Source organism: Myotis daubentonii, chromosome 6 (genome assembly GCF_963259705.1).
Source record: "Myotis daubentonii chromosome 6, mMyoDau2.1, whole genome shotgun sequence".
In the NCBI taxonomy this organism is placed as follows: Eukaryota; Metazoa; Chordata; class Mammalia; order Chiroptera; family Vespertilionidae; genus Myotis; species Myotis daubentonii.
In genome coordinates, this window is record NC_081845.1 from 29,141,639 (window position 1) to 29,169,162 (window position 27,524).

Genomic DNA, 27,524 nt, shown 5'->3' on the forward strand with positions numbered 1-27,524 from the left:
CTTATCTGTCTACCTAGCATAATCTAATGTATCTACTCCAATAACCTGGGTTGTAGAAAAGATGGCTGTGTCATTATTCTCAAGCAGGACCAACATTTTTTATCTTTATGTCTTTGCTCAGGCCATATGCTCTGCCTGATAGACTTTCCTTATTATCTCCATTGTGATCTATCATAACCTACCTAGACATAACATCCAGCTCATGTGTTAACTTTTCCACAAAGTTTAGTACATAATAAATGCTTATATGTCTGATGGATGGATGGATGGATGGATGGATGGATGGATGGATGGATGGATGATGGATGGATGGTTGGGGATGGATGGATGGAGGATGGATGGATGCATGGACGGATGAATGAATAAATGGATGGATGGATGGATGGATGGATGGATGGATGGATGGATGGGTAGATCTCATCATGAATCCATTACCTGGCAGAGATCATTCCCTTGTCACTTCTGTTCCTTTTATAAAGCTCTCTGCATGCTCCCTTTTTTCATAAACATCTGAATACCATTCTTATCTCAATGATTAAATGGAAGGATCTTGAAGTTTGAACTACATTCATCTTTGTGTCCCACCCAAATTCCAGTACAAGGTCTTTCATAGAATGTGTGCTCAAGATATAAGAAATAAAGCAATATGGCACACTTTGCAGCAGATGGCAAATGTGCATAATAGCAAGTTTAATCCAAGTAAGGTATAAAACCTGGTACAAATGAGTACCTGGATCAGTAAATGGGCCTAGCTTAGCCTTAACTACAGCACATAAAGGTTAGCTCTCTAGTTAACTTTTGACAAAGATAGTCAATGTCATCACCTTCTACTCCTCCTTCAAGACTCCAATTTCCCCACTGCACTCCCCCAAGGATTCCAGGTCCCCTCTCTGTGCACCGGAGGCATCATGTGCATGCACCCTTCCGAAACAAGGCTGGCACACCGCTGTGTAACCCGTGCTCCCTCCTCAGGGCAGAAGAGTCAGTTTTGCTCATCTCTATTAACCGTCACCCCTAGAACAGGATCTGGCACATGCTGGGCTCTCAATAAAGTTTTCTTATAATATTATTTTAGAAGTATTTGGTTAACATTCTAATTTTTTTATCTACCAAGTACACTCAGCACTGTTAACAAATATGGGATATGTTACTGAATCTCTTAGGGTAGTGGAACTTAGCCTGGCATCAGCTCTTCTTCTTACTAGTGATATGATCTGTGACAAATCACTTACACCTCTGAGCTGATTTCCTCTTGAATCCCATGGGGATAACAACATCTTCCCTGCAGCTCTTGTAAGGACTAGAGGTTAGGTAAGTAAATAAGATACCTAACAGTGTCCCTGCATTTGGTTAGGGCTCAATAACAATAGCAATTATAAGTACTACAATAAGCCGAAACCGGTTTGGCTCAGTGGATAGAGCGTCGGCCTGTGGACTGAAAGGTCCCAGGTTCGATTCCGGTCAAGGGCATGTACCTTGGTTGCGGGCACATCCCTGGAAGGAGATGTGCAGGAGGCAGCTGATCGATGTTTCTCTCTCATCGATGTTTCTAACTCTCTATCTCTCTCCCTTCCTCTCTGTAAAAAATCAATAAAATATATATATTTTTAAAAAAAGTACTACAATAAGAGGGCAGGCAAAAGTAAATGCTGATACATATATAATTTTTAAATGAATATATATAAATTTTTGTATTTTTAAAAAATCAACATTAAAAAGTTAATTTGAAACCCCATACAGATATAACCAACATCATTTGGGGCTATAAATTATTTTTCATGCTTCCAATAAAAATCTTGATCCATATGTGTGTGTGTACACACACACACACACACACACACAATGGAACATACATGGGACATATTGAGTTGACAGAAAAACGTGCAAAACATGGCACAAGAGTTAAGGTTATAGAGTCTGCCTTCAATCTGATTTCTGCTCTATGGTTTGTCAAGGGGAATTAAAAGAAAATTAGTGGGGAGGAAAGAGGATGTTTTCTAAGCATTAAATATTTAAAGTAGATCAATAAGAGCACTTCATATCAGAATTCTTCATCAGTCTCCATGCCTCCCAAACATTAAATATGTAAGTGGTACATATGTATGCCATATTGAGAAAAACCAATGTGGGAAATGTGTTTCTGACACAGTCTCCAAAGAAAAGAATCTAGTGTCTAGCTTCCTGTGTAAACAAATGTCATCACATTCAAAGAACAGTACATCAGAAAATTCTCTGGAAGATGTGTGTGTGAGTGTGTGTGTGTGTGTGTGTGTGTGTGTGTGTGTGTGTGAGAGAGAGAGAGAGAGAGAGAGAGAGAGAGAGAGAGAGAATGAGAATCTGACAACATTCCACTATAGAATAACCTCAGAAGCACTCTAAGACAAATCATTAAAAATGCAACACATGCAAACTGTCTTCCATTGTAGATGCAGAGCGGTTAGTGAAAGCAAAATGATCACTTAAGATCAATTTAAGAAACCTGGCTTCTTACAAATAGGAGTAAGTAGGTGGATTTGTCCAAACCACGCTATTTACATCTTCTAAACCCTATCATTTGGTGCAATGGCTAAAATTTCATGCATGTCACAAGTCTTTCCCCTCCTCCGCTGCCACACAATGTGGCTGCTTTTAAGGATGTCAGATTGGAAATGAGGTAAAGAAAGAACCATTATTTTGAAATCTTACAAATTCACAACTAAATTTAAGCCACACATAACTTTTAGTTCAGTATTTTAAAATGGATGGAAGGTTTCAGAAAGAAAGAGCCAACGATACTACTTTGCATTGTGCTATGAAAGCACTTCCTAACACATTCTCTCAACACAGATTTCACAGACCTACCCCCCTACGTTAGGTGTGTACATTAAGTTAAATCCCTTATTTAGCAATTATCTCATAGCATCCTAAATTCTTCAGACTAAAATATATTATATAAATGAGGTAATGAACATTAAAATAGGCCTTAACTCAGCCTTAGATCAGCATGGAGTAGCGGGAAGCAGACTGATTCTCCTGCCTGAAAAGCACTGTAGAGGTAGGTAGTAAATATGAAATAACAGCTCTCAAGATACTGGACAGCAAGCAGCAAAGGGCAGTGATCCCTGAGAGAAGGGAAACAAATGAGCTGAGACCTAAAATTGCTCCAGATTGCTACCAGGAGAAAATTTTTCACCATGGTTACAAAGGAGAAAGTCAGGAAGAGACAAGTGGTCTCCCAGAGTTGAAAACATGGATATAGAAATAGAGGGAACCAAGAGCATGGTGAGGACAGCACCACACAGAGAACTCTGAAGATCTGCAGAAAAACTATTGAGCAGTACATACGAGGAAACCACCCACAGTCAGAAAAACACAACTGAAACTCAGTGAGAACAATGCCCAGTATTCACATGGGGCCAAGAAGAGCGCCTGTTCCCAAGAGCCAGAGTAGATAGCCTCATAATTTACGGGGCACAGGTTAGAATATCAAGAAAGGTATTGCTTGCATAGTGGGGAAGGTTAACTTAAATAAATGCTACCCTGGTCCTGCCTGACAAAGCTTAAAGGCAAGATCTGAAAGGATCAGGCTATTTCCAAGTATATTAACTGTGCCCAATAGCAAAACTCAAGAATATTTATAGGAATACAAAACTCTCTGTTACCCAACTAGGTAAAATTCTAGTTTCCAATAAAATATTACCAAGCATGGCCAAGAAAAATCTCACCGATAAAGAAGAGAAAAGTTAATGGAGCAAAACAGATCCAAATGTGACACAGGTGACAGAACTGGTAGAAAAGCCATTAAAAGTTGTTTTATCTGTATTCCATATGTCCAAGAAAATATAATAAAGAATAAATATGCTGCCCGGGCTGGTTTGGCTCAGTGGATAGAGTGTTGGCCTGCAGACTGAATGGTCCCGGGTTTGATTCTGGTCAAGGGCACATGCCCGGGTTGTGGGCTTGATCCCCAATAGGGGGCATGCAAGAGGCAGCTGATGGATGATTTTTTTCCTCATCATTGATGTTTCTCATCATTGATCTCTCTCTCCCTCTCCCTTCCTCTCTGAAATCAATAAAAATATATATTTTTTAAAAAGAATAAATATGGAAGATATAAAAGGCCCACATTGAACTCCCAGAGGGACTACCTCAAAATCTGAGAGAAAAAATACACTAGATGGCAGATTAGACCTTGCAGAAAAAAAAGACTGCTGAACTTGAAGACAGCAATAGAAATTATGCAAAACGAAACAGAGAGACAGACCAAATAATTGGCCATATTCAGTCTAAACTTTTAAAAGTGAAATGAGGCCAGTTGCCCTGAGGCTGAGACATTCACAATGTAGTTTAAGATCCATTTAACACAATGAAAAAAAAAAAGTTTATTTTTTTCTATTGATAGAAGTGCATGACTTTATAGACTTGTCTCACTTTTAAATCTTTCTAATGATAATTCTATATACTATTTCTAAAACCTGTCACTGCTACAGAGCCTTAAATGAGGACCAACAAAACTTATAAATAAATAACTTCACAGTTTTAAAAAACTAGTTTGACTTTATCAGCTATATACGTTAATATGTTATACAATAATTAAAACCTGTTAGGCCATTAGTTTTCAATAATTGTAGATAATTCTATTAATGCAATCAAACTTGTTAGGAGAGTTTATTTCACTTGAAGGCTTAATTTTCTTTGTTATGTTGATCTAGTTTCTAATTAAACCATCTTTTGGTTCATCTACATCTCCCAATTCCTGTTGTTGATCTTCTGGATTCTGAAAATACCATTCATACTCAAGATTATACGACTATATATATATATATATATATATATATACATATATATATATATATATATATGGATGAACACACATCCTATCTAATAAAAGACAAAAAGGGTAATTAACTGTACCTCCACTACGCTTCCCATTGGCTAATCAGCGAGATATGCAAATTAACTGCCAACAAAGATGGTGGCCAGCAGCCATGCAGCTGAAGCGAACATGAGGCTTGCTTGCTCTAGTGATGGAGGAAGCCAAGGTTCCCCGCCTGCTGTGGCCCAGCTCTGAGCTCTGAAAGCAACAGCTCCAAATGCAACAAAGTTTCAATTATAGAAGCTAAACAAATCCCAGATACCTGCTTTCAGCCAGCCGCAGCCTCAGAGCTGGAGCGAGCAGGACGGTAACAAAGATTCAATTATAGAAGGTAAATAAATCCCAGAATAAAAAAAAAAAAAGGAGAGGCTGGGAGCTTCAGTCGCAGGCCAGCCTGAAAACAGCCTTCAGCCCCTCACCCAGACTGGCCAGGCACCCCAGTGGGGACCCCCACCCTGAAGGGGTTGTGGCCAGCCTGAAAACAGCCATCAGCCCCTCACCCAGGCTGGCCAGGCACCCAAGCGGGACCCCCACCCTGATCCGGGACACCCTTCAGGGCAAACCAGCTGGCCCCCACCCGTGCACCAGGCCTCTATTCTATATAGTAAAAGGGTAATATGCAAACTGACCCTAACAGCAGAAAGACTGGGAATGACTGGTTACTATGACACACACTGACCACCAGGGGGCAGACGCTTAATGCAGGAGCTGCCCCCTGGTGGTCAGTGCACTCCCACATGGGGGAGCTCTGTTCAGCCACAAGCCAGGCTGACAGCTGCCAGTACAGTGGTGGTGGTGGGAGCTTCTCCTGCCTCCTCAGCAGCGCTAAGGATGTCCAACTTTAGCTTAGGTCTGCTCCCCGCTGGCAAGTGGACATCCCCCGAGGGCTGCCGGGCTGCCAGAGGGATATCTGATTACCAGCTTAGGCCCAATCCCCCAGGGAGCGGGCCTAAGCCAGCAGGTGATCATCCACCGAGGGGTCCTGGATTGCAAGAGTGTACAGGCCAGGCTGAGGGACCCCCCCCCCAAGTGCACAAATTTTTGTGCACCAAGCCTCTAGTATTTAATAATTTTCTTTAGTGTAGTAATAGCATATTGTTAAATCATTTAAATTCAATCATTTATAAACCACAAGACATTTAAATATAGATGATTCAACATCAATTCCAATCTATATATATAAAAGGCTAAGTGACCAGCTGACCAGCTGGTAGGTATGATGCACACTGACCACCAGGGGTCAGATGCTCAATGCAGGAGCTGCTGAGGGACAGCAACTTTGTAGAGTCCCCTCTCACACTTTGGGACCCCTCAGATTGTGGGTTTCGGCCTGATCCCCGCAGGCCAGGCCAAGGGACCCCACCTGCTAGAGGGACCCTGCTTACTTTGCAGATGCCCTTTGAGCCCCAGCGCCACCCCAAGTGCAACCCGCTGGGGAGGAACTGTGGGAGGTTGGCTCCAGGGCGTGTCCAGCCCATCTCGCCCAGTCCCACCCTGCCGGCCACCTTCTAATTAATTTCCTTTCAATGTGCATGAATCCATGCACTGGGCCTCTAGTGTTTTATAATAGAACATATATTCAGCTCCTTTTCACAATCTGTCCTTTTTAATTTTATTGAATGCCTAGCAGGTCCATACGAGTCACTGGAAATATAATAATGAATGAGACACAACGCTCAAGGTGAAAAGAATTTACACCAAATATGTGGTCAAGTATGGACAAAGGTCTATGGGAACAGAAGTGAAAAGGTGAGTACTGCTGTGGTGAAGGATGAGGGAAAGGAGGAGTAAGAAAAACTTCACAGTGGAGGTGACCTTTATGTCTTGAAGTATCTGTGGAAGTTCACGTAATGGAGAAATTCGAAATTATTTTAGAAACAGAGTAAACAGCAACTGAAAATGCACAGAAGCATGAAGAAACAAGATATATTCTGGGAATAAATAAATTTGGGTATTACTGAAGATAAGTTATGTGAGGAATAATAATAAGGGGAGAGAAATGATGTAGGAATTAAAAAGTAGGTTGAGACAATAAAGTGCCCAGTGTAATATGGTGAGGATTTTGAACTTTATCTGAAAGCAGAAGGAAGATTTCTTTTTTAGTAATATAGCTTTGGAAGCAGTGTGGAGAGATCAACGTGGAGGTGGGTGGAGCTTAAGGCAAGGACATCAGTCAAGAGTCTATTGCAATAGTTCAAGGACCTGGTTGCCCCTAACCACCTCTGCCTCAGCCCCCGCTGCCATGGCTTCATCCAGAAGGTCATTTGGCTGTCCGGGCTAATTAGCATATTACACTTTTATTAGTATAGACTAGAGGCCCAATGCACAAAATTCGAGCAAGGGGCTTGGCCCTCAAAGCCCTGGCTGCCTCGGCCAGCCCTCTCAGCCTCGGCCGGCCCTTGCAGCCCCTCACAGCCCCGGCTTCATCTGAAAGATTGTCCATTCTGCTGTTCGGTCTAATTAGCATATTAGCTCTTTATTATATAGGATTATTGTATTGTTTTCCATATGAACAACTGCAATGCCACTTTTGCCCCAACCTCTATAGTTGGAAGCACAGAGTAGGAAACTAGAGCTTCTACTGCAGATTAGTAATTGAAGAAATAAAGAAGATAAAAACACTCAATCCTTGTAAGCATGAAGAATAAAATGGAAGTGAGAAATCCTTTGACAGAACTCTCCAGTGCAACAATTGGGCTGATGGAGAGACAGAACCAATGATGGAGATATAGAGAAGGAATAATCAGAGAGGCAGTGGATAACACAGGAGTCAGTAGTGTCAAGAAAACCAATGGAGAAGACTATGTCAAGGAGGAGAGAGTTCAAATGCAAAAGGCAAGTCATATTAAGTAAGAAATAAGAAATGTCCACTAGAGCTGCCAATTACAAGATCACTGGAGTCTTTAACATGAATAAATGCAGTCGAGTTGAGGTGTTAAAGCCAGATTCCTATTAGATAGGAGATAAAGAACCTGACATTGTTAATAGAGATTAATCTTTAAGAATTTCAGTTATGGAAGGCCCAGTCAACAGATTATATTAATATTAATAATAAACTTGATTCTAAAAAAATGATTATGGAATAATGTCAGATACTGGACTAAGAAATTTACATGGATTATCTTGATTAATTCTAGACAATTTAGATGACTCCAAACTAGTCTTTCTTTAATGCCAAATTTCCATTAAATTGCTAAATTTCTAAACAAAACATCCAGCTTGATCATTTATGCTATAAGAATAAGGACTGTATTATGCTTCCTTTCTTTTGTCCCTTCCAGTTTAAGGGATGCAGTAAAAACCTAATACTCTTTAAAAATAGAAAGAACATATTGAGTGATTGCTACATGCAATGCTTTGTATTAGATGATAGAAAATTTTTTTACATCATCTAATTCTACAGAAGTTTGGAAGCTCATTGAAGAGATAAGCCATGCAGGTGAAAATTCAAATTGTAGCTTTAAGCATCAATTAAGTGCCACTACATTTATAATAGCACTGTATGAGCTCAGTAAAGGAGAGATTGCTATGAACTAGTGTTGTGCAAGAAATACTTATGCAGCTGGTTAAAGTTAAATAAGGGCTTGAAAATTCTGACAGGCATAGACAAGGCTTTCCAGGAGGTGGAAATGCCTGAGCAAAGGAATGGCTGTGTAACTCATGAGAGCCAAGAATTCGCCGCCAACAATTTATTGAGCAAAATCTTCAACCCTACTGTTCTTTGTCCCCAATTCTGCCCATTTCCAATGTGTATTTTTTCCATCCTTATATGTCCTAAATGTATCTCTTTACCTATATTTCATAACCACACACTTATGTTCATACTGTATTTCAACTATGACAACCCCCCACCTCATTAACATCTCAATGGGTCCTCAGTTCTACTGTTGAAGCCCATTCCATGGGTCTGGTTTGCATATCACCTCAGCCAGTGTTGTACTCATGATTTCCTGTGCTCTGTATACTGGGACTAACAGCTTCTCTCTATATGTCAAAACCTTCCACAGACTACCAGACATCATTCTCTATGTCCCACATTTTTATTTTTCCCCTCTTCACTCTCCTCGCTTTCTCCTTTCTAACTCACTGCTGTTTTCCCCATACTAATTTGCTCTAATGCCTCCAGCAGCACAACTATCCATTGCCCCCTTCCAAGCCTCTCCTGGCTTAAAGTCACTCTTAAACGCAAGACTCCAAATCATAACTTATGAGTTGGAAATCATTAATCATGTACAGAAAGAACAGAGCTGACTGCCACTGAGTTGTTCAAGTATGAAGACAATCTGGTTTCATGTACATTTTTTATTGAAGTTGCTTATAAAACATTTGTAAGAGCTGCAGGCCATATGTATATACACACAGGGTGGGGCAAAAATAGGTTTACAGTTGTGCATATGGAAAATAATGCAATAATAATGATACAAGAATAAACTGTTTCATGTACTCACAACTGTAAATAGCTATGTATCTCTCCCTCTTTCTCTCTCTCTCTCTCTCTCTCTCTCTCTCTCTCTCTATATATATATATATATATATATATATATATACCCAGTGCATGACATTTGTGCACTGAGAGAGGGGTCCCCTCAGCCCAGCCTGCGCCCTTTAGAGTCCAAGAGCCCTCAGGGGATGTCTGACTGATGGCTTAGGCCACTCCCCATGGGGAGCACACCTAAGCCGCAGTCAGACATCCTTAGCACTGCTGCTGAGGCAGGAGAGGCTCCCGCCACCGCCGCTGGACTCACGAGCCATCAGCCCCATGGGAGCACACTCACCACCAAGGGGCAGCTCCTGCGTTGAGTGTCTGCCGCCTGGTGGTGCACATCATAGCAACTGGTCATTCGGCCGTTCGGTTGATTTGCATATAACTTGAGTCTAACACAGCTGTGGGCAAACTATGGCCCGCTTGAAATGAATAGAACTAAAAAAAAAAAAAAAAAAAAAAAAAAAGACCGTACCCTTTTATGTAATGATGTTTACTTTGAATTTATATTAGTTCACACAGACACTCCATTCATGCTTTTGTTCCGGCCCTCTGGTCCAGTTTAAGAACTCATTGTGGCCCTCGAGTCAAAAAGTTTGCCCACCCCTGGTCTAACATCATTAGCAAAAGCATGTGAGGACTTAATCCAAAGAAAGGAAGATAAGTATGTCCTTCAATCTATCATTTGACTGCAGATCCTAAAAAATAAAGAATGAATTAAGACTTCAAGGGTCCAAATTTTCTTCTGAGGCTCTGATAACGTGTAGGTCTATACATTTTAGATATTTAATGGTACCTTTTAAATCACTTTGGTAATTGATCTGACTGCAAACTCTAGCCAAAATTCTATGGCTCTAGTTTAGGATGCCGTCTGGTTGTAGTCAAACCTAGAAAAGACACACTTGCCGTTCCAGGCTCTGTTCTTTCACTAGATCCAGCTTTGGCTGGACACTGATTATTTGACCCCTCTTCTGAGATGACTAGGAGTCACATAAACACAATCCAGAGACAATTAGAAGCCCAAATACAAATCATTTCATTTCTAATAATCATTACACTATTACAAGCGATTTAACAAACAGAAAATGCCTATGTGTCTTAAGCACTTTGCTGGACAGAGCATGCATAGAGATACATGAAACATAATTAATAAGATACAACATTCTTAAAGCTCACACCTTGAGATGTAACCAAGGAGACATAACACAACCCTAAGAGTAAAGAAATTTACAAAGCAACAGAGGAACACTGGGGCAGAGATCTGCCTTGAGGAGTCTCAAAAAGATGTGCAAGAAAGTGACATTTAAGCTAGATCTCAAAGGAAGAAGGAAAGAAGACAAGAGATGATATATATATACATGGCATGGATTGTTTGCCAGACAAAAGTGACACATTGCCTTTGTTGCCACCATTTTAGAGATGGTAAAACTGAGGCAGGACACCCAAAGCCACGTGCTAAACTGTCATACAGCCAGCTTCAAACCCAACTTTTGTATGTTCTGTTCAATGTGCAAGGATTTTTCAAGCAAAAAAGGGAAATAATTATTATTTCTACAGTTAAAGTTTAGGAAGTGCCTCTTATAAAATCTTTACTCATAATGAGCTAACATTTTATGGTTGTAACTAATTTTGTACCTGTCCGTGCTTTAAAAACCTAGTTCTACGATAAATGCCTGGGTCCAAGGTCACTTAAATGGTCTGTGAAACTTTATTATATGTATGCAAAATGTGGTATATATGCATTTTTCTGGGGGAAGGGATCAGGGCCTTTTAACTGAGTCTTAAACAGGCCTATGAACCCCTCCCCCAAAAGGCTAAGAACCACTGATCTATAGAGAATTTTGGTAAGTTTTTTAATGATTTCAAAAAAGGAAAAAATATGTAAAATTTAGTTTTATATATAAGGAAATACACTTCATATGTAATAGGAATACTGTTAATATATTCTATTAATAATGTAACAGCTTGATAATGAGTCACTGAAGTAACCCTTTCCCATATTTCTAATAACTACTCAGGATGTTAGCAGTGAAAGGATCATTTAGAAAGCTAATTTCCTTTTCATCATGCTTGTTAAGTGTTTACTTTAATTCACATCCTGTGTGACCCTATGGGAAAATTTTTAACTAATACTGGGGAAAATCCCATAGGGTTACACAGGATGTGAACTGGGCCTGTACTGAACTACCTTTGGCTTGGAAAATAAAATTAGATAGGTGAGTTTCACTTTCTATTTGTCATACATTCCACTTTCTGGTTCCCGAAGTTTAAATTCATAGCACAGCTGTGTTTCTGAAATGGCAGCTCAATAGAATCCCCAAATTCTTCCTCTCTTTTTAAGGAATGATTTCTCAGTGTTGTACAGCAAAATCCCTTCTGCAGAAAATGCAGGTCTGTAGTGCCAATCACAGACAGCCTGGTGGCGCGCTCCCGGGTGCTCCTCCGTACCTGCACTCACACAGTTCGGCTGTCGTTTTCCATTTCCTGTGGAGAACACACATCATACCACTTCCCCTATAGAAAAAAGAAAGCAGCCCAGCCTAATTGCTGATGGAAACACTGTCATAGTTTCCACTGGCCAAGCTTGAAGCCATTACTGATCTAACCTTCATTAATTTTTCCACAACAATTTGCAGAAATGTCAGGAAGCAGCTGCATGAAACTGATTAATTGTCGTTATCACCGCTACTTCACCAGGCTATACTAGTATATATATATATTTTTTTTCAGTTTAAAAATAAAATTTGGGATCTTTCTGTTTTGATTGGTACTGGTGGTGGTCTGTCTTATTCTGAAAGACCCATATCTATTTTTGACAACTTCCAATGGCCCAAACATTTTCAAATCTGGAGGAGGTCTCATGAAGTTTGGGACAGCATCCATGAAGGAAAAGATTGCTTCCTGCCGATTACTCAGTTATATCTGTTTAAAAGGATGTTAATGAATTCAAGTCTTATAGCAACGCTGCATTTATTAGTCAATCACAGAAACTAAAATTCACTTCCGAAATGAAAATCAAGTCCCCCTTCCTATTTTTTTTCACTTTCTTTTCCCCCTCATCATTTTAGTTTGAGCTATACCATCTGTCTCAACCTTTCAAATAATGTACTGTGCATGGCTGGCAAAAACAAGTGGAACAGTACACCTCATAGCCCCAAGTACATAGCCAGTGAGCATCTATAAGAGTGGTACACAACAAAATCTGGCCATCTGGGGATAACTGGCTACAGCCAACTTCCCAGCCAGCACTCAGATTTGCAGACTTTTAACTAGTTGGCAAAATATCAACTAGTGTTCAAGAAGAGAAACACTAACAAACATTTTTTTTTCAAAAACACAAAAATTCAGACAGAAATTTTCAAAGGTGTACTTGCCAATGTTGCTGACGAGAAGGCTTCAAAAGCAAAGATCAAGGCACTGTCAACGTCCTTGAAATAGAAAGTCAACCCAAATGTACCATTTTGCAGCACTCCTAAACTTTTGGGGGATGAACATGTTTTTCCTTCTCCATATTGCCTTGAATACTTACAAGCAAGGGGTGAAAGCTGAACAGACTGAATCACGTGATGAAGTAGCTTTCAGAGACAGCGCTAAGACACTGGAAAGAGTTACTCGTAGGACTGTTATCAAAATATCCCAAGGTGCTGTTCACCCCAGATATGTAGGTTCCTAGTCAAACTCCAAACCAAAGGAAAACAGCATCTGGACAATGGTGCTGAAAGTCACTTAAGTAATATCTGGACATGCAGCTAATGGCCCAGATCATGGACACTGGAGCCAGAACACCTCTTTCAAATCCTCTCTGACACTTACTAGGAGTAGACATATACATCAGGCAAGTCACCTAACCTTTCTGTGCCTTAGTTTTCCCATCTGTAAAATGGGGATAATAATAATGTTCTTTGAATTGTTTAAAAAAAAATTATACAATGCTTAGAAATGGCACTAATAAGTGAAATATGAATGTTAGTTATTAATTCTATGTTTTTCTATTGATTTTTGAGGCATGCGTTAGTCCAAAATGAGAAGGGAACAATGGGTCAAGAGTCCCTAAATGAATTTAAGAAAGCCCACTGGGTTGGATGAAAGAGTCCACCTGCGCATACAGGGACCAATATCACCTGAAGTACCATTAACATTGGGTCAAGCAATCAGGGTTAAATTTTCTATTCTTCCTGTTGACCATTCAGGTGTCTTAGGACAACATGCTTTGTGATGCTGTGGGACCCAAGGGCAAGCACTGCTGGAGCTGACCACACCTCACCAGCAGCAGCACCAGGCCGGGAAAGGAGAGGAGGGAGGGAGAAAGGCCACCACAGGCCAGGGAAGTGCGAACAAAAAGGGACGCTGCCTGGGCCTTCATCATGGTCACAGGGCTTGCTAAATAAGACAAAGTGCTCATTACCCTGCCACTGAGTTCAGGGCTGAGGCACCAGGAGGCCATACAGTGCAGGAAGGGCACTGTTTTTAATCCCTGTTCCACCACGGGACCTTAAGGAACGCTGCACTCTCCAAGGCCTTAATGGTCTGCAGTAAAAGATGGTTTTTCATCTACATCGGAGCTTCTCAACCTTCTTGATGCCATGAGCCCCTCTGGCAGTCTGATGAAGCCAGCGGGTCCCTTCTTAAAATGTTTTAAACTATGTAAAATAAAATGTGTAGGGTTATAAAGGACACCAGTTGTAATGAAAAACAGTTATCTCAAAAAAAATTAAAACAAACTTGTTGACAGTAAATATGTGATCCTTTATTAAAATTAGAAAATTAACTAGATAAAATTATCTCTTTATTAAAATGAAATATTAGCCACAACAGTAATGTGATATAAAAATATCTGTGATTTCTACTGCTGGCAATGACACAAATAGGACTGAAACCACTGTCATTATTGCCTACATTAATTATAAAGGAAGTGCTGAAGTTCAGTTACAGGTTAGTGAAAAGATAGTTGAAATTTAGACCCTCCCTCTGAATTCTATCCTTTGTGGTTCAGATCCCCAATCTAAGTAAATAAATAATTTCTTTCTAATTCCAGTGCTCGAGGATCAGTGATGACATTGTGTCCCTGGCTCCCTCCTAGAAAACATTCACAAAGGAGAATGGAACTATCCTCTCCTTTGCAAGCGTGTGGAGAAAAAACAGATTTACAAGATGGAAGGGCCTTTCCCTATCAATACTCAAGTGAAGAAGGAGCACTTATTGACTTGGAAATGAGTTACCCAGGCACACCCAGCCTATAGGCATTACAGATGAAGGGCATCAACACCAGTAACCCACAGCTCCTGTTCCAGCCCCACCTGCTCACACAGGACCTCCAGTCCCCTTGAAAAGTACCCACCAAGCATTTCTAGGATGCCAGCAAGGGAGATATGTATGAGCCCACAGGCATTCTGACAAACAGTCACAACACCATCTGCCATGTCTTCCTTCCTGCGCCATTTTCCCCTAGAGATGGTGGCCCTCATGAGAATGCTAATGCCCACATGCTCTCACAGCTAGTGGAGCCCATGCATCGAGGCAAGAGGGGCTCTTGCCTTGGGCCCCATGCTTTAGAAGGCCCCAGAACCACAAGTACACACAAAAGAATAAATAGGCACCTTTGTCACTGGCATCCAAATGTCCTGTAGCCCTAATGTCCCTGCTCCTCACTACAGCTGTTTAGGCCTCAGGGAAATGTTTCTCAACATCCCCTGACCAACCTCTTTGCGCCAATCAAAAAGTGACTGAGTTCAGATGCCCCGAAGGTTTGTGAGTGTGGTATTGCAGAGTGTGGAGTTAGACACCATTTCAAAAGCAGAAAAGGTGTGGGCACCATTCATGCTTATGTTAAAGAAGAGACAGTTACCCAGGTATTTCTCTCAGGTGACAACAATGCCACACACACTAGTGGAACAAGGTATAATAGTGCCAATCATCCCTTTTCTTGTTTCTCTCATGCTCTGATCACTGTTCTAGAATAATTAATGAATTAGTGTTGAATGTGGAAGAACCACATATGGCATGTGAGGAACATTTTGCAATGAAACAATTCTTATTCTTATATTTGTGAATATGTAAACTGCATGAAGCATGATGCTAATTCTTTACATTATCACTTAAATGAACATTGAACACTAAACCCGGATATGGATTTGCTTCTATTAAAATATCTAAGAAAATAAAATTTCCAAATAAAATATATTTATAAGCTTCAGCTTTGCTTGAATAATTGTGGACTTAAAATGCTTTATACGATCATTATAACATAGGTTTGCCTTTTAATTTTAACATGTAATTTTGAATATTTAATTAAAAAACTTTTTCAAAGATACTTTAGCATTTTTACTTAGTCTAATTTAGATTATTGTTGAAAATATATTGATATTTTGTATACTTTGTATACAATTACATTTTATTTTTTTTAACTCCTTCAGGTCACCCAGAATAAACACAAGTAGAGATCTTGGTATATGTAGCTTCCTTTTCGTAGTTCAGAAACTTAAAAAGCCAAGGGGGGTGGGGCAATAGAATATCTAAAATCAGTTAGTATGCTTAATTTTTAAAGCTGGAAACAATGAAAGTAAGCAGGCTTTTGTCAAGCATGACCCATATAAAATTCACTAATAGGACATTACAAATTCTTTACTTAATGAAGATTTAATTACCATTCCAAACAATAAAAATGAGCCAGAAAATTATCCTCATCCAGAAATCCCTGCAACTGCATGTTCTTTACAAATAAAAAATTTATCACTGATCAAATGAAGAAGAATGTATGTGGGCCTCCATCTGAACTCTTGCCTTGGAGGCCTCACAAGCATTGGCAGCAATAGCTAAATCCCCCTTTGTGTATTCTTAAAGTCCAACCAGGCTTGGCTTCTAACCAATTCTCCTTCAAGACTGTCTTGAAAGCAGTTCCACCAAGTTTTGGCCTCCACTCTTCTTAATCTCACAAAGTTTACTGCAAAGGCCTTGTCACGATGTTACACAATGGCTCAGGTCCAGTCTAAGGAGCTGGAAAGACAACAGTTATGCCCTTCATTGCCCACCTTGGGAATCCTCTGCCCCACCTCAGACAGATGTACCAGCAGAGCTGTGGTGATAACACACACTAGAAGTGAGAGAGGAGTTCTGCAGTTTGAACCCAATAGCTTCCATACATTTATAGACAGAGCCGTGTACTGGGTATATCCCTCTTTCCTCTTATTCTTCTTCTCCCTGCCTCCAAGGCTCTTTGGACTGCCATGAGCTCCACCATCTCCACACTACATGTTCATCTCCCTATCAGAATAATTAAAATTAAGGTCTAGTAGGAGAAAGAATGGCAGAGAAGGCCAAAGAGAATGAACAGGCCTCTCAAAGCCCCCTTTCACATTTTTGTTCATTATCCAGATCTTAAACTGGAAAGGCAAATCTTGCATTTTTTCCCCCAACAATTTACATGAGCACTATGAGTGTTTTTAATAGAGTTGTCCCTTTGTACTTGGAAGTTTAGAAGAATATTTCCTATACATCTGGATTAAGGGACTGAATCTTGCAAAAATCCATATCTATTTTTATTTAAAGACTAGAGGCCTGGTGCACGAATTCATGCACCAGTGAGGTCCCTCAGCTTGGCCTGTGGGATCGGGCCATAACTGGTTCTCCAACATCCCCCGAGGGGTTCCAGATTGTGAGAAGGTGCAGGCCAGGCCAAGGGACCTTACCGATGCATGATCGGGGCCAGGGAGGGACATGAGGGGTTGGCCAGCTGGGGAGGTTATCGCGGGAGGGCTCCAGGGTGTGTCCAGCCCATATTGCTCAGTCCTGATTGGCCAGATCCCAGCAGCAAGCTAACCTACCCGTCAGAGCATCTGCCCCCTGGTGGTGAGTGCACGTCATGGCGAGCGGTTGAGCAGCCTTAACATATCATTAGCATATTATGCTTTGATTGGTTAAAGGCCGACTAGATGACTGGACACTTAGCATATTAGGCTTTTATTATATAGGATGTGCATGAAGTCTTGATTTTCATGTTTTAAACAGAGAAAGAATTTTAGGGATTTTGCAGATATATACAGAAGTCTATATATGTATCTTCAAAATCAAGGGTTGAGAGACTTGCCCAAAGTCTGTATATTCTATGGCATCTAGGGCAAGAACCTCTGTGGTTCCTTGGCATTTCAACCAATGACCTTTCCAGTTAATCACTGTTCCCCCATTAGAATTAACTACCCTCGCTAGGGTAGCTAACTTTTTCCTCTCTAATTTTTTTTTTAAATCCACATGAACATTTTATCTTTGTCAAATATAATTTCCAAATTTGGGTTAAGGCATTCTTAAAATCTGCATTATAGCCCTAGCTTGTTTGGCTCAGTGGATAGAGTGTTGGCCTGTGGACTGAAGGGTCCCAGGTTCGATTCCAGTCAATAGCGCATGCCCAGGTTGCAGGCTCAGTCCCCAGTAGGGGGCATGCAGGAGGCAGCCAATCAATGATTCTCTCTCATCATTGATGTTTCTATCTCTCTCCCTCTCCCTTCCTCTCTGAAATCAATAAAAATACATTTTAGAAAATCTGCATTACAAACTTTCAAATTAACATATAGTTTAATTTGAATATTTTAGTAACTCTACAAAACATGTTAATATGTTCATCAATTCCAAAACCTCACGATTTATATTTTGACATATAAAAATTGCCTTTATGCATATATCATACATATATATTTTTAATTTGCTTTGGAAACAAAAGAATTCAAGAATAATTCTATGGCAAAGGTCCCATAGGTTTACCAGTTCAATTTGAATTTTTGACTATTTAAAATAGAGGTAAACATGGTGGCATGTTACATCTGACACTAGTATTCATGAGTGTGTACTGCAAAGCAAATAGGTAGAAAAAAATGAAGGCCTTGTTTGTTCATAAGCATAACCAAGCTGAAATTAAAATAAGATAACTACTGTAAGACACAAACCTCCCGGCCACATTTCCCAGTTGTGAGAAAAATTGGATTATTAAAATGAAGCAAGGAGAGATAATTTAAAAAAGAATAAAAATTGAAAGTATCATCTATCAGGGTGACATATTGCTACATTCTCAGATTTACTCTGCCTTATATGTCTCAATGGTCCTTCCCACTTCTGAGCTTGACTGCTGATTGAAAAGATCATGACAGTGCTTTCCAATGGTAGAAGATATCCCTACATTTGGGGAATTCCCTGAGAATATTTACCTGTGCACACAAATAAATATACTTGTCCTATTGATAAGACAGGGGGAAAGCAGCCTGATGAAACATCTTGCCAATTTGATTCTTAAGGAAAAAGAATACCAATTCTGTAGTAGGGAAAATCTGACGAGAATATATGGCAATTTCTTTAGATGCTCTGAAGAGTCCCACTATCATTAATCAAATAACTGGATTCCTGGATTCTAGCAGGTTGAACACGTTTTAGGGCTCACAAAGGTAGGCATCGCTTTGAGAGCTAAAAGCAGTAGTAAATGTACTTCCATCAACTCATCTACCTATAAAACAGGCAAACTTATTCATATTGGTCAGTTTCCTATAAGAAGAATGTATTTTATTTAAAATGTCATATATCTTTTCTCTACCTAGCTATTTTTCCCAGCCCCCAGCCTGGAATACAACAGGAAATCAGTAAATGTTTACTGATTGAGTGATCATGTCAGTGAATGGATGAATGGATGGATGAATGGATGGATGGATGGATGGATGGATGGATGGATGGATGGATTATAGCACACTCACACATACCATGTTCATGTACTATCATGCATTTGTGGGGTTAAGGAACAATTGCTTCTTCCTCCATCCCACTACTCTTTTTAATTGCTCTCCCTTTATCCCTTTTAAATTATAGGGTGGTCTGTTTTAATTTTAAATTGCTCTGTAATAATATGGGTATCTCTGAGAAAGTTTCTTTATTTGCCCAGTTTGCTGTAGTAACTGTTTTTTAAAAAAACACATCAAAAATCAACTAAACATAACCATGATATAAATCTCATCCCTTTACATTCTATAATAATATGTTATTCATCTTAACAAAGCAATTTAAATTTTTTTCTCTAATTTCTATTTTTCCCAAATGTTAAATTGTTAATAATATCTCTACAGCTTCCTGTTAGATGACTGCATCCATGCCCTGTTTCCTTAGGGTGCATGTGACACGATGTGTCTATGTATGACTGTATGTCTGGTTATTGGCACATAAATATCCTTGAGGACAGGAAAAGAACTGGTGTGTGTGTGTAACTGTGTGTCTATGTGTACATGCACTTCCTTGGATTGTTCTCCATGGAAATCTCCTTCCACATGGGAAAAGAGCCAAGGAGAGCCCGAGGACTTCCCTGACTCTGAGCCAAGGGTGTGGCAAATGCGTGCACCCTAAAGAGCTGGGTGTTTTAAAGAAAGGAGTGGGAAGAAGGAAAGAGGAAGCAGGAAGGAAGAGGGAAGTTGGAATAAGTGTTGAAATCTTTTACTTGTGAGAAAATAATCTAGGAACCTAACAATTTTGAAATAGTTTGAAGTTTGCAAAGACTTTTCAGGACTAACAACAGTCCCAAGTGATACCTCTACATCCAGCCAAAGCACTAAGACCCACTGAGGTTTATATAAACTTGACCCATCGAGGAGAAACCCCTGAGGAAAGCTTAGCCTTTTCTCTGGCTGATATAGTTTAATCATATCTTCAAGATAAGTAATAAGCTTCAGAATGTTCCCACCCCTAACCTACTGAAACCTCTTCAAAAGCCATCCTGTAATCCTTACCTTGTGAATACAGTGGCCCTTTCTTAGGTCATAACATTGGTGACGACTTTGCAGCACTTGACACTGTTGAAGTTATATTATTTAACTTCAGGATCTGACACGTAGTAGGCAGTAAGTAAGAGCTCTTCTCTCCCTAAAGTTCCTCTCCTCAGCACTGGTACTTGCCCCTCTTGAATTTTCAGGGGCATCTGAGAGCTAACCTACTTTGGAGCTCTCTACCTGATCTTCAAGGTTGAAGGGTCATCTCCTCCATAAGCTACCCCCCTTTACAGTCAGAATGAAGGCCTCTCTCCTTGTGTTCATAACCCTTTGCTCGACCCCTGTTATCTCACTGATCATAATCTGCTTTAAATGTTAGTTGAGTACATGTTTTATATCCCCAACTACATTTTCAGTTACTTGGGAACAGGGCCATTCTCATTTTTCTCTAGCACCAAGCACAGTGCCTTGCACATGGCTGGTTTTCCATAAACATTGATTGGATTCAAAAGTTTACTAAGATTGTTGACTGGAATTTTAAATTCCTTCCTGTTTCCCACCTCTCATGTAGCCAATCACATGCTACAACCTGTAGACAATTAATGACAGTGTCTCTCCCATCTGTCCCCTCCTTTGTAATCCCATTACAGCCAACCTAGTTCAGAATCTTATTACCTCTCATGGCGACTATGACTGTCACAGTAGCTTCCTAACTTGTCTGCCTCCAAGTTTTTTACTTCTTGGTGAGGTGAGGTGAGATATATTTCAAAAATATAATCCAATCATGTTACTCCTGAGCTCAAAAATGGGTTAAAGCTCTCAAATGTCTAACTAACTGATGTGTTAATTACACATTCAAGGTCCTCTATCCTTTGTAGATCTCTTGGTATGTTTCTTTCCTCTTCTTTAAGGTCTTATCTTCACTTACCAAAGCTGTTCCCATCCTGTTACTTTTCATTCCATGATAACACCCCTATTATCCATCCCATCTCTTTGCTTATGTGGTTGTAATTCTCTCCACCTGTCAAAACCTTGCCCATCTTTAAAGACTTCCTCAGGAAACACTTCCTGGTCCCCACGCCCTTTCCCCCACCTTATACCACAAGAAACTGCATGATGCCTTTCTCCTCTGAATTTGCAACACATTTTACTTAATGCATTTCTGAGGGTGCTGCTTAGGCTCCTTTCATCCAAGTTTGGTGTACGGTGGTATTATCTCTCTTTTAGGTTTATAAGCAACTTGAAGGCTAAAATTCGGACTTGCTGATCATTGTATTTCTCCAACTACCAGAACACTAAAATTCATATGTCAGAAATGCCATAAGTATTCATTGAATTTAACCGAACTAAAACTTTTACAAATAGCCAAAAAAGTTCAGGTTCCATGTAAGAGGGATGAGGGCTCAAGCCAACTTACTGTTGGCATCTGTGATGATTGGTGTTCTCAAAATTTCCACTTAAGGCTGATGACAGAATCAAGCTCTGCTACAGTCAATGAATAATTTATTTGTGCACAAAACATTCTGTTAATGGAAATCTTTTTATGGTTTAAGAACTGAAATATATTTACTGCCCTATAGCTATTAAATGTTTGCTTTAATCATTAATACGCAAGGTAATGACATGATAATTACAGGACCATTACATGCTCTTAAACTGATTTAATTAAGAGTATCTCTTCTACAGTTCAAAACTGCTCAGTGGATGGGAAAAGGGGTGGTGGTCCCACTGGGACTAGCCAACTCACTGCTACCCCCAAACTTAAGAGCCTAAGGATCCTGTTGTTAGAAACACCACCGATTGAGAAAATAACTTTAGAGTTTAATGACACACATTTTTTCGATTTTAGCGTTCAAATAAAAATTGTCCTGCTGCCCTGAACTAGACTGCCTCAATCGGAAACATAGCAAAGGAGAAGTGCATGTGTTTGCGAATTCCCTAGATTTCCCAGCCTGCCAAAAAAATGTTCCTGGGCTGTGCTATATCTGCAAGTCGTGAGATGACAATGACCATGCCCCTCAAAAGGAAAAGAGAGCTGTTCTGCTCGTATGTTTTTATTTGAGGAGGCTGAAAGGCACACTTCTGGCTGCTGTGAGTACTCTGACAAGTACACATGTTCCTGAGGAGGTGAGTTTGTGGGGGATTTTGGCAGGAGAAAAGTTGATAAAACCTAAAACCATCCTCAGCTCTTGAGAAAAATATAAGGAGCTGGAAGAACAGCAAAAAGAGGAAGAAGACTCATGTCTTCCAGTGAATTCCTGTTTCCAAAGATAAATCCGCTTGAAAAAAAAATCAAGTGTGTTTTATATCTACTTTTATCTCAAACTCAAAACTCACAGTCATCATCCTACTACCCAAACCAGCTTCTCTCTTTATCTCTGTTTTTCTATAAAGTCATATTTAAACTTCCAGGCTCAAAACCTGGTGACATCATTGACAGTATCCCCAGAAGAACACGCACAAGCGCACATGCAGCATACACACACACACACACACACACCCACACACACACGCCCCTCCTATTTCTAATCAGAGAGTCCTATGTTGGCTTCCTGCACACTTTCCCTCCTATTGTCTGTGTCCTGTCAATCGTTACTGCCACCACTCCAACTCAGGCCCTCAGCACCCACCTGATCTCCCAGCACAAAGTCAGGAGAGCAGAAGGTTCTCTGGATCCAAGCGGCAAACTTTCCAAGGACAAGTCTAGGCACTGTATCCTCGGAAATCCAGGGACAATTATCAGAGGCAGCGACCCATGGAAATATCAGGAGAGTCTTAAGAAAAACAATTTGAGCTGAAAAAAAAACACAAAACAATTTGGGCTCTATGATGCAAAACATGAGACATGAGTAACTAAGGAAGGGATTGCAGGAAGTTAAGTCAGAAAGAATTTCCTAAACCTGGGATTCAAATGTTCACTAAAGTTTTCCAAACAGCGCTTTCATCTGTGATGTCAGTGTGGGAGGAGAGGTAAAGGGCACAACACGAGGTGACAGCTCTTGTATGAATTAATCTAAGTGCCTCCTAAATGGCTCCCGTGCCCACTCACCCCACCCTCACCTCTACCCCCACGCCATCCAACACAATCCAGCAGCATCTCTGTTCGTAAAGTGCAGCTCTGATTACATCACTCTGCAGCTCAAACAGTTTCAGGGGCTTCTCACCACGACAGGCCGAATTAAATGTACTGTATAGCCTTGTCCTGAAGTCAAAGAGCTGTGCTCCACACCTGCCTTAAAGTGCCACCTGGATCTCCCGGGAAGCTTTCTATTCAGAAAGTCTTACTTTTTCTCACAAATCTTTTCAGAGGTCAATTGTTTTTGTTCCCATGGTCAAGACAAAGACAATAAAACATTCTTGTAAGAAGAATGTAGGGATTTTTGTTCTGTTTTATTTAGGGGGGAAGGGATTGTTGTTATTTTATTTTAAGAAGAGTTTTTTGCATTCAAAATAACACTAATAAAGCACATAAATGTGCCCTTATGGCTCTGCTCTGGATGTTTAATACATATCAGACTTGCTGATTCAGCTCACTAATATGATTAAAATTAAATCTGTGTCCAGGTATCAATTTGCAGTCCTCAGATAAATTATAAAAGGAAACACACAATCAAATATTTCTATTAAATTTAACAATTATTTATTGAATAGCTACTGTTTTTTCAATCATCGTTTTCAAGATTGAAGAGGACACCAATAAAATGAATACATAGTCTTTGCCTTCGAGAAGCTTACAGTGCAGTATGAGCATGTGAAGTATAGACCTCACAAAAGCTACTTGACTATAAATATATGCACAAGAAATGACATGGGAGAAACATAAAGTGTCAAAATGATTCAGAGAGAAAAAAACACATGAAGATCTCTAAGTGGGTGCTTTTGTTCAATATCCAATTTAGTAATTTATGATAAAACCTATAAATGCCAAGGAACTAAGAATTCTGAAGGCCATTCTTGATCTACGAAGATGTTGCTTGGAGATTAAGATTCTCAGAGCAGGGGAGTGATTGGGTGAACTTCATAGTTAATATCATCAAGGAAGGTAAAGGTGTGCTGCCTCCAAAATTCCTTACAATTATGAACTATGATTCTTTCTCCAAATTCCAACATGGCTTCTATTTCGTTATATGATTGGTTACTAAATATAATATAGTGGCCACATCAACAAAGCTCTAATATTTGAACACTGCCAGTCAACTAGGCCAGTGATCTGGCAGTGAATGCCATACCATCTGAAATTAGAAAAACAGAATTCTGGTTCTATGACTCACTAATACTATGGCTTTGAGCAATTCATTAAATTGTAACCCCATGAGCCTCCATTTCTTCATAAACAAAGCAAAAAGTGAGTGATAGCTACATGCTACCTATTGCCTTTAGTGAGATAATGTCACGCGGAAGCCCTTTGTAAACAGTAAAGCTCTACCCAAATGGTAATTCAGGCCATCACAGAAACAAGGCATACAATCACTCAGTTGCGCTTGTGTGGTGAGAAAAAGATGAGAGGTTCCCTCACACAGCCATCCTACACGGTAAGCTAAAGTAAGGAGACAGGAAGAAGGACAGGCAGAAGGTAATACTATGAAAAGAAACAAAAGCAACACACAGTCAGTTTTTCAGATGGCTACAGAATGCCCATGCAACATAATGTGCTTTGCTTGTACCACTGGTTTCATTAATGCCTGCTGGCTGAATGATGAATACATAAATAGGTAAAGTATTGAATGTAGGAATAAATCAAAGTATAGCTGAGTGACATTCTTGAAAACACAGCAGGAAGAGTTAAGTTTTACAGAAGAGGGTAAGAAAAAAATTTTGGAAAGATGAAACCATGCGGCTAACAGTAAGGGGCTCCATTCACTCAGGTTGTAATGGAGAAATATATAGATGTCCTTGTAAGTGGGCATGAGAGTCCTGATGTTCCACATCAGTTTAGTAATAATAAGACACACTGAGACACTCTCAAGTTACCTTAAAACATAGAAGACCTGAACAGAAGAATGTATGCATCTGAAAAGCTGTAAAAATGATCCTATATAAAATGAAATATCTTGAAGGTCACAACTACCATGAAGCTTACTAGGTTTACTCTGAATTATATGTAATAGCAGGAAAAGTTCTATCACACCATAGAAAGCAAACAGCAGATCTTATTTGCAACCTTATCAATTCTTTCTGAGACCTGCTAAAATGTGTCCAAGTAGAAAGGATTAGAAGTGTCCTTCACTATTATATTCCATATTGGTGTAAGTAATTACTCCCTCCCCCACCAAAAAACAAAAACAAAACATATAAAGGCATAACAGAAGAAAGACAGATGGATGAACAATGAGTCTGGGAAATCACAAAATACAGTAATTTTCACAGAATGTAGAATGACATATTTCAGATATCCTAATTTAAAGTAAGATTTCAATAACTCTGACTCCAAAAATTACTGTCATAATTATGTAATTCTCAGCAAAGTAATTACTGCTTTGAAACCCGATTTCCTCAAATGAATAAATCTTACTTTTAAACAATTAAGCGGCTACAGCAAAGAACCTGACTCCGTGGAACATGCCCAGTGAGCGTTAACAGTTTTCATCTTCCTTCTTACCTTTCCTTAGCTTAAAGAAGGAATACCACTTACATAATTCGTAAAAGTCACTTCCAATGCAATGAGAGCATATAAATCTGTGCATGTACTGGTAGTGAAAGGTTCACAGTTCAACTAATATGACCTTAAAATGAATAAGGTCAAGGCAAGTCCAAAGTACTGGCTACTTGAAGGGAAACAGCAGGATATGAAAAGACACATTACTTTATAAATAAAATAATTTGTATTTGCAATCTTTAAAAAAGGACCACAAAAGAAAAAGCATTCTAATGGTGAGGGTTTTCCGTCTTGCAAACAGTTTTCTATTTAGTACCAATTTGGAATGGAGAAAGTTGGACAAATTTTTAAAATTTATTATTTAAAAAAGTAAATCCTCATTTGGGCTAATGGTCAAGGCCAGGTAAACAGATAAAGTCCCTGAGGGGTTGCTGATTGTGCAAGGCATACACATCATGAAAAAAACTTACCAATTTCATAAAATGTTTCCTTACCAACATAAGTGCTTGGTTTGAGAAAATATACTCATCTCTATGGGTTATGCCCATGATGATAGGCTAAAACATCAGTCACATGATTCATAAAACATAAGTATTGTTTTGAGTGTGACCATTACCACTATTAATCACTATCATCAATAATCACTACCAGTTACTGAGTGTCGACTACTTTCCAGGGGTTTAATCCTCACATAGTCTTATGAATTCAGTAGCATTCTTCTTTAATTCAAAGAAATAATGATTTTAGAACACAGTGACCTCAGGGAACTGACTTAACCAAAGGCTTCCACGCACAGTGCAATAGGCAAAGAGAAGGCCAGCTGGACTCAATGTCCAGGCCATGTCCATCCTCAGGAGGCATGAATAGAACAGTCTCCTAAACACAACTTAACATTAGGTCCTGCCAACTAAAATTTAACTGTACCACTGTAGGGTACTGGGGAATAACTGTAAAAGCCAACCTTGTGAGTAGGTAGAAAATTAGATGTGGCAGACAAAGACATTGAAGTTAGTGGCTCAGAGTATTAATTTTCATCTTCGAACATCTATTATAGCTATTGAAGAAATTAAGCCTTTGCTTTGGAAACTCTTTTTAACATTTCTCTTCCTGATGGGTTTTTCATCTAACTGACTTATATCCCTTTAATTATCCAAAAATGTTTCCGAATGGCACCATTTGCCCATAACAATGGAAATAATTGGTCACAAATGAATCTTGGGTCATGAACCTTACAGGCAAAATGAAAAGTTACCTGGGGTTTCTACACTTGATATTTCTACACTCACGGAATGCTCAGAGGCTACAGTAACAAATCAATTTCCGGGGCAATCGCTTCAGGGGAGATTATTTTAGACAACACAAAGGCAGTTGTTAGCACTGTACAAACAATGCAACCACCTCCCTGAAAAACCACCTGACCTCAAATGTCTTAATATGTCCACAGGTAAAACAGACACTATTAGTTTGGTTGCGAAGTCTGCTCCCCACATGATTAGACACTTGCCTCTCTTATTCATTATATTTCATCAGCTTTTAGAATAGCTCTAGTTGATCCAGAGGAAAACTGAGTAACGAGCTGCACAGTTTAGAAATATGAATAAAATTTAGTATTTCAGAAGCTCATATCTTGGGACTTTAGACTAGAAATACTTTTTTTTGGCCCAAAATTTCTATTACTCTGTAAAGGGTTAATTAAAACATGAGTTTGCCTGGGCTTAAAAAAAATTTACCAACCTTAAAAATCAGTATCATTTAGACTTCTGATGCCAAAAATCTGTTTGACAGAGCAGGTTTTACTATACTGACATTTTAACAGTAGCCAAAGTCCTGTTCCCGCTGAATTCTGTCTTGGCAGCACCAATA

At 39.6% G+C, this 27,524-nt stretch overlaps 1 protein-coding gene across 7 annotated transcripts in view; it reads right to left on the bottom strand.

The window, feature by feature from the left end:
* The window catches only part of HIVEP2 (HIVEP zinc finger 2), a 180,708-nt gene that overhangs the window by 51,839 nt on the left and 101,345 nt on the right, over positions 1–27,524 (bottom strand). The window contains exon 1 of one of the 7 annotated variants that reach the window (XM_059700534.1): positions 11,787–11,852. The exons of the other annotated variants lie outside the window; for them this stretch is intronic. The gene's annotated coding sequence lies outside the window, so the exon portion shown is untranslated. Of the gene's footprint in view, positions 1–11,786; positions 11,853–27,524 lie in introns of those variants that run through there. 7 annotated transcript variants of the gene reach the window in all.